The 8,765-nt window shown below is 39.7% G+C and overlaps 1 long non-coding RNA gene across 2 annotated transcripts in view; it reads left to right on the top strand.

Annotated features, from left to right (window-relative positions):
* The first annotated feature begins 9 nt into the window (after window positions 1–9).
* LOC115507492 overlaps window positions 10–8,765 on the top strand; it is a 30,068-nt gene continuing 21,312 nt past the window's right edge. The window contains exons 1-3 of one of the 2 annotated variants that reach the window (XR_004343220.1): window positions 10–434; window positions 2,725–2,912; window positions 3,003–3,063. This is a non-coding gene — a long non-coding RNA (uncharacterized LOC115507492). Of the gene's footprint in view, window positions 435–2,724; window positions 2,913–3,002; window positions 3,110–8,765 lie in introns of both variants that reach the window. The other variant, XR_003966669.1, reaches the window with a different exon arrangement.

Raw genomic sequence — 8,765 nt, 5'->3', positions numbered from 1 at the left:
TCCGTCAGCAGCAGCGATCAGTCCACGAAAGCATTAACCACTCCGGGCTGGGCTGCTTCCTGAGGATAACTCCGTTCCGACCTACGTTTGTGCCGGCCCAGACTAACTTGAAGGAAGGCTTTTAGTTTGTAGAAATCTTTATTATTTATTTATTCTTACACCGACACGAGGAATCATCGATCACAATAAAGATGGCGACAGCCGCTTTACCATGGTAACAGGGCAGTCATTTGCTAACAACCTTGGCACTTTCACTTTAGTTCCGCCTTGTTAGGGAAAGGAAGTGCTTGGTTCCACTCCAGCAGCGTGCCTGTTATTTTGTAAATTTAGCTGGAGTGTTTGGTGGAATATGAGGAGAGTCGCGGCAGTCTAGGGAATGAGAGAATGAGGAGCGCTCAACTTCAAGGCGGCAACATAGCTGAGGATATGGACAGGTAAAGGGAGAACAGATTCCTGTTTGCTCTTGTGTAGTCCCCGGACACCCTGTGCTTGGTGGTGGTGAGGGAGCGAGGTGGCCGAGGGCTTGGACAAGTGGGGTATAAGAAAAGATCGTTGACTGTTGGTACTCAACAAGCGGCTAAAGCATGATTTGAACTCGGGTCGCTTTGGCTGAGAGACTGAATGCTTAACTGCTGTAGCTATTTCCTCCCATTATAACTGAGGGAATATGAATGGCTCCAAATTTATTACCATTACCACCTGGTGATGGTGGGCCAATGACTCACAACAATGAACCACCCAAGAATATGTTGAGGCACCTGTAGCCAGGGGCTTGTTGTGCTGCCATCAATCATTTGTGGAGAAGGGATTGTTGGTTCTTTCACTTCATCAACCAGTCGTACTCAACTGGTTATAAAAGAGGTGTGTGCAAGGGATGTTTCATAAGCTTTTGCTTTTGTATATTTGGGTTCTATTTATAGTCTGTGTGCTGGTGTCCCCTGCCTCAGTGTTGTCCCTTTGAGTCTTTTTCCATCACTGCAGCACTCCCAAAGCGACATACATCTTTAGCCAATAGGTTATAGCAAAATGAAGACAGAAGGTAAAGTGTCTGATGCTGTCGTAGCTGTTATGACTGAACCTGAGTTAACACAAAAATATAGGTGCAGTATGAAGAGGTAGGGGGGAAAACTAGGAAAGATGCATTTGTACACAAATGGGACTATATATAGAATAAGTATTATTTATGGGCTTTGCGCACAAGAGAAAGGGTTAATGGTGGAGAATCAAAGAATTTGGGAAACCACAGCCAAGATTTGTGGGCATTGGCAGAAAGTTTTGTCAAAAAATCTTGAGTTCTTATTTAGTCTTGTGGATGATACTAAGAATCTTGGATAAGTATAAGTGAAGCAAGCAATGACATTCAAGACTGTGAGGGCACACAATAGACACATGAAAAGATGCTCGACGTTACTCCTCATCAGGGAAATACAAATCAAAACCACACTCAGATATCACCTCACACCAGTCAGAGTGGCCAAAATGAACAAATCAGGAGACTATAGATGCTGGAGAGGATGTGGAGAAACAGGAACCCTCTTGCACTGTTGGTGGGAATGCAAACTGGTACAACCACTCTAGAAAACAGTGTGGAGGTTCCTCAAAAAATTAAAAATAGATCTATTCTATGACCCAGCAATAGCACTGCTAGGAATTTACCCAAGGGATACAGGAGTGCTGATGTGTAGGGGCACTTGTACCCCAATGTTTATAGCAGCACTTTCAACAATTGCCAAATTATGGAAAGAGTCTAAATGTCCATCAACTGATGAATGGATAAAGAAACTGTAGTTTATATACACAATGGAATACTACGTGGCAATGAGAAAGAATGAAATATGGTCTTTTGTAGCAACGTAGATGGAACTGGAGAGTGTTATGCTAAGTGAAATAAGCCATACAGAGAAAGACAGATACCATATGTTTTCACTCTTCTGTGGATCCTGAGAAACTTAAGACCATGGGGGAGGAGAAGGAGAAAAAAAAAAGAGAGGGAAGGAGGGAAACCATAAGAGACTCTTAAAAACTGAGGGTTGATGGGGGGTGGGAGGGAGGGGAAAGTGGGTGATGGGCATTGAGGAGGGCACCTGTTGGGAGGAGCACTGGGTGTTGTATGGAAACCAATTTGATAATAAATTTCATATTAAAAAGAAGAGAATGTGAGGGTACAGAGACTTGGCCATAGAAAGTCAAATTTCCAAGGCTGGGCTAAGTACTACTTCATGTTTGATGTGCATTTAAAGCTCCTCAAAGAGCCATGGAATAAAATCCCTCATTGGTCCTCCAGGGACTATCTGCAAAGGCAGGAACTCCTGAGTATACATCATTGCATGAAAAAGATTTCAGATAGCACTGTAGCATTACCTATGTTAGGAGAAATTCTCAGTAAGCAGCACATGTAATAGTTAAGGAAACTTGGGGCTCTCAGAGAGCACCTAAATGCTGACACAGATCTTGCTCAGTATTTGTTTGTAGGTTCCATTTGGCTTGCTTTCCAGAAACATCATTCTAAGTTTTGCACTACTGCATTATCACACTGGTTCTGCAGCAATATTTTTACTTTCTATGAGTATTTGAGGGTTCATCTCTGAAGCTACAATGTAGAGAATTGTGCAGTCCATCAAAGCTGATCATGTGGTATTTAGATTTTAGCATTTTCATTTTTATTATCTAATTACTTTTCTCAATTGATGCTTAATGACTACATTTCCTCTATTTGTTTCCTAGAATCCAGAAGATTCAAGATTGTTCACCTGCTTAAGGGCTGCCTTCTGAGGTACATTGCTTGGTAGCAGGCCAGGGAGTTAGGTGGTCAACTGAATTGGAGTAAGATTTTCCTTGTTGTTGACAACGGCATGGTGACCTCTTGCTGCTGAATGAGAACTGCTTCCAAACCAAGCATTGGGGAAAGCTGGGTAAGAGGAGGAAGTCTCTTGAGTTTTTTCTCTAGAATCCAATCAGGCTTGTCTAAAACTTATGTCTTTGGTGGGTTTGTTCTGTTTCAGAACCAGAGTTCTGGGAGACTGTTGCATTGACACATGGAACCCAGGGTTTAGCAAAACAAAGGTGGATATCACTGTACCACACTTAAACTCCAACAGTGTGCTTCTGGGTGAGCATGGCTAGATAGAACATGTAGATAATGCTATCAGGTTGGGGGAAACAGGGTGATAGTGATTAGAAAGAGCTAATATTTGTGAAGGGCTGTATAGGTTACAGAGCTTTTCTACATAGATCGTACTTGAGTCTCACAAAACCGGGGAGATTGTTTAAAAGTGTGCTCTATATATTTGTTGTTGTGGCAAAGTATATGTAACAAAATTTACCATTTTAACCATTTTTAAGTGTACAATTCAGTGGCATTAAGTATATTCACATTGTCCAACCATCATCATTATTCATCTCTAGAACCTCTTTATTTTCCCAAATAGAAACTCCATACCATTAAACATTAATCCCCATTCTTGCCTCCCATCAGCCCCTGGCAGCCATCATGCTACTCTCTGTGTCTATAAATTTGACTACTTTAGGTACCTCATGTAAGTGGAATCTTAACACTATTTTTCCTTTTGTGATGGGCTTATTTCACTTAGCGTAGTGTCTTCAAGGTTCATCCGTGTTGTAGCATGTGCCAGAATTTCCTTCCCTTTTAAGACTGAGTAATATTCTGTTGTCTATACATACCAAAATTTGTTTATCCATTCATCCTTTTACGGACACTTGGGTCGCTTCTATCTTTTGGCTATTGTGGATAATGTTGCTATGAACATGGGAGTACAAATACGTATTGTGTTTGAGTTCCTGCCTTAAATTATTTTGGGTATATATCCAGAGGTGTAATTGCTAGATTGTGTGGTAATTCTATGTTTAATTTTTTGAGGAACTACCATACCATTTGCCACAGAGGCTTCACCATTTCACATTCCCATCAGCAATACGTAGGGGTTCCCATTTCATCCTCACCAATATTTTTTATTTACTTATTTCTTTTTTGAGTAAAAGCCACCCTAATAGTTGTGAAGTGTATTCCATTGTGGTTTTGATTTGCATTTCACTACTATATTGGAAAACCTACTGTTCTCCTCTCCTGAGTGTCTCCTTTATTTTCACTCAGAATAATTTACTTTTCACATTTCTGGTTGCCAAATGTGTGGGAATTTTTCCCCACAGCAAGCAATTCTCTGTAACACTAGCTGGGTGTCCCATAGTTTAACTCAATTCTGACACCTGGAGATAGTGTCAGATTCCCACAGGTTAAGGGCTAATCCCACAAGACTGCCCTTACGCCATTTCAGATGGCAGTTGCAAGTTTAAGTTGTCACCTGTGCTTCTGACTGACTGGCTATAAACTTGGGTTCAGTTACTTTGCTAGAGCAGCTCACAGACCTCAGGAAAATAGTTGCTAATATTTACTAGTTTATTAAAGGATATGATAGGGGCGCCTGGGTGGTTCAGTCAGTTAAGCGTCTGACTTCGGCTCAGGCCATGATCTCACAGCCTGTGGGTTTGAGCCTCGTGTCAGGCTTCTGTGCTGACAGCTCAGAGCCTGGAGCCTGCTTTGGATTCTGCGTCTCCCTCTCTCTCTGCCTTTCCCCTGCTCACACTCTTTCTCTCCTTCAAAAATAAATAAACATTAAAAAATAAAAAAAAATAAAGGATATGATAAAGGATACAGATGAACAGCCAGGTGAAGAGATTCATAGGGTGAAGTCTGGGAAGGTCCTGAGTGCAGGAGCTTCTGTCCTTGTGGAGTTGGGATGTGTGACCCTATTGGTATATGGATGTGTTCACCTACCTGGAAGCTCTATGAACTTCCTACCTACTTCATCACTTAGGCAAGATCAATCACTAACTCCATTTCCAGCCTCACTTCCCTCTCTGGGGGATAGGGGTGGAGGGGCTGACAATTCCAACATCTAATTATGGCTTGGTTATTTGGTGACCAGCCCCCATCCAGGAGCCCACCCAGAGTTGCTTCATTATGGCAAAAGATGCCCCTAATACAGTTATCACTTAGGAATTTACAAGGGACATAGGAGCCCTGTATCAGGGATGGCGTCAAAGACCAAATATTAGAATAAGAGACACTCCTTGTGCTTTTATCACTTTGAAATTATAAGGGTTTTAGGAATTCTAAATGGAGAATCAGGTGCAGAGACCTGTATGTGTATTTTCTATTATCTCATACCTAGTGATGAGTAAGGTTGAACATCTTTTCATATGCTATTGACCACTTATATATCTTTTCTGGAAAAATGTATATTTGGGTCCTTTTCTTATTTTTTTTAATTTAAAGTTTAGTTAGAATATAGTGCAATATTGGTTTCAGGAGGAGACTTAAGTGATTAGTCACATACAACACCCAGTGCTCATCATAAAAAGTGCCCTTTTTAATACCCATCACCCATCTAGCCCATTCCTCACCCACCTCCTTCCATCAACCCTCAGTTTGTTCTCTATCATTAAGAGTCTTTTGTGGTTTGTCTTCCTCTCTCATCTTTGCCTCTCCCTTCCCATATGTTCATCTGTTTTGTTTCTTAAATTCCACATATGAGTGAAATCATACAGTATTTGTCTTTCTTTGACTTACTTAGCTTAGCATAGTACATTCTAGCTCCATTCACATCATTGCAAATTGCAAGGTTTATTCTATTTTGATGGCTGAGTAATATTCCATTGTATATATATACCACATCTTCTTTATCCATTTATCAGTCAGTGGATATTTGGGCTCTCTTCATATTTTGGCTATTGTTGATAATGCTGCTATAAACCTTGGGGTGCATGTACACCCTCAAATTAGTATTTTTGTATCCTTTGGGTAAATACCTAATAGTGCAATTGCTGGATTGTAGGGTAATTCTATTTTTAGGTTTTTGAGGAACCTCCATATGGTCTCCAGAGTGGCTGTACTAGTTTGCATTCCTACCAACAGTGCAAGACAGTTCCCCTTTCCCCGCATCCTTGCCAACACCTGTTGTTTACTGTGTTGTTAATTTTAGCCATTCTGACAGGTGTGAGGTGGTAGCTCATTGTGGTTTTGATTTGTATTTCCCTGATGATGAGTGATATTGAGCATATTTCATGTGTTGGTTAGCCATCTGGATGTCTTCTTTGGAAAATGTCTATTCATGTCTTCTGCCCATTTCTCTTTTCTTTTTATTTATTTTGAGAGAGAGGGAGAGAGAGACTGCGAGTTGGGGGGACAAAGAGAGGAAGAGAGAGAATCCCAAGCACAGTCAATGTGGTCAGCATGGAGCCTGATATGGGGCTTGTTCTCATGACTATGAGATCATAACCTGAGTGGAAATCAAGAGTCAGACACATAACCGACTGAGCCACCCTGGAGCCCCTGCCTATTTCTGAACTGAATTATTTGCTTTTTGGGTGTTTTGATAAGTTTTTTATAGATTTTGGATGCTAACCATTTTTTACGTATGTCGTTTGCAAATATCTTCTCTCATTCTGTAGGTTGCCTTTTAGTTTCATTGATTGTTTTCTTAGCTGTGCAGAAGCTATTTATCTTGAAGTCCTAATAGTGCATATTTGCTTTTGTTTACCTTGTCGCTGGTGATGTGTCTAGTAGGAAGTTGCTGTAGCCAAGGTCAAACAGGTTGCTGCCTTTGTTCTCCTCTGGGATTTTGATGGTATTCTATCTCACATTTAGGTCTTTTCATCCATTTTGAATTAATTTTTGCATATGGTATAAGAAAATGGTCCAGTTTCAGTCTTCTGCATATTGCTGTCCAGTTTTCCCAAAACCATTTGTTGAAGAGAGTGTCTTTTTTCCTTTGGATAGTCTTTTCTCTTTTGTTGAAGGTGAATTGACCATATAGTTGTAGGTCCATTTCTGGATTTTCTGTTCTGTTCCATTGACCTATGTCTCTGTTTTTGTGCCAGTACTATATTGTCTTCATGACTAAAGCTTTGTACTAGAGCTTGAAATCTGGAATCATGATGCCTCTAGTTTAGTTTTTCTTTTTCAGAATTGCTTTGGCTATTTGGGGTAATTTATGGTTCTATACAAATTTTAGGATTGTTTGTTCTAGCTCTGTGAGAAATTCTGATGGTGTTTTGATAGAGATTGCATTAAATGTATAGATTGCTTTGGGTAGTATTGACATTTTAACAATTTGTTTTTCCAATCCATGAGCATGGAATACTTTTCCATTTCTTTGTGTCCTCTTCAATTTCTTGCATAAGTCTTCTATAGTTTAGATAGTTCAGATCTTTTACCTCTTGGTTAGGTTTATTCCTAGATATCTAATTGTTTTTGGTGCAATTGCGAATGGGGTTGATTCCTTGATTTCATTTTCTGCTGCTTCATTATTGGTGTATAGAAATGCAACAGATTTCTGCATGTTGATTTTATATCCTGTGACTGCTGAATTCATGTATTACTTCTAGCAGTGTTTTGGTGGAGTCTTTTGAATTTTCTACATAGAGGATTATATCATCTGAAAATAGTGAAAGTTTGAATTCTTCAATTTGGATGCCTTTTATTTCTTTTTGTTGTCTGATTGCTGAGGTTAAAACTTTCAATACTGTGTTAAATAGTAATGGTGAGAGTGGACATCCTTGTCTTGTTCCTAACCATAGGGAAAAGGCACTCGGTTTTCCCCATTGAGGACAATGTGAGCTGTGTGTCTTTTGTATATGGCCTTTATGATGTTGAGGTATATTCCATCTATCCCTACTTTGTTGAAGGTTTTAATCAAGAATGGATGCTGTGGGGCGCCTGGGTGGCACAGTCGGTTAAGCGTCCGACTTCAGCCAGGTCACGATCTCGCGGTCCGTGAGTTCGAGCCCCGCGTCAGGCTCTGGGCTGATGGCTCGGAGCCTGGAGCCTGTTTCCGATTCTGTGTCTCCCTCTCTCTCTGCCCCTCGCCCGTTCATGCTCTGTCTCTCTCTGTCCCAAAAATAAATAAATGTTGAAAAAAAAATTTAAAAAAAAAAAAAAAAAAAAAGAATGGATGCTGTATTTTGTCAAATGCTTTTTCTGCATATATTGACAGGATCGTATGCTTCTTATCCTTTCTTTTATTAATGTGGTATATCACGTTGATTGATTTGCAGATATTGAACCAACCCTGTATACAGCCCAAGAATACACCCCATTTGATCATGGTAAATTCTTTTAATGTTCTGTTGAATTTGATTTGCTAATATTTTATTGAAAATTTTTACATCTGTGTTCATCAGGGATATTGGCCTGTAACTTACCTTTTTAGTGGGGTCTCTGGTTTTGGAGTCATGGTAATGCTGGCTTTGTAGAATGAGTATGGAAGTTCTCCTTTCATTTCTATCTTTTGAAACAGTTTGAGAAAAATAGGTATTAACTCTTCATTTAAGTGTCTGGTAGAATTCCCCAGGGAAACCATCAGGCCTAGGACTTTTGTTTGTTGGGAGGTTTTTGATTACTGTTTCAATTTCTTTGCTGGTTATGGGTCTGTTCAGATTTTCTATTTCTTCCTGTTTCAGTTTTGGTAGTTTGTAAGTTTCTAGGAATATTTCCATTTCTTCTTGATTACCCAGTTTGTTGGCATATAATTTTTCATAGTTTTCTCTAGTAATTGTTTCTATTTCTGTGGTGTTGGTTATCATCTCTCCTCTTTCATTCGTGATTTTATCTCTTTAGGTCCTTTTTTTCTTTTTGAGAAGTCTGACTAGGGGTTTATCAATTTTGTTCTTTAAAAAAACTGGCTCATAGTATCATTGATAGGTTCTACTGTTGTTTTTGATTCTGTGTCATTTATGTCTGCTCTGTT

This window comes from Lynx canadensis, chromosome X, assembly GCF_007474595.2.
Source record: "Lynx canadensis isolate LIC74 chromosome X, mLynCan4.pri.v2, whole genome shotgun sequence".
NCBI lineage: Eukaryota > Metazoa > Chordata > Mammalia > Carnivora > Felidae > Lynx > Lynx canadensis.
Note: the sequence above shows the minus strand (reverse complement) of the source record. Positions and strands in the feature narration are given on the sequence as shown.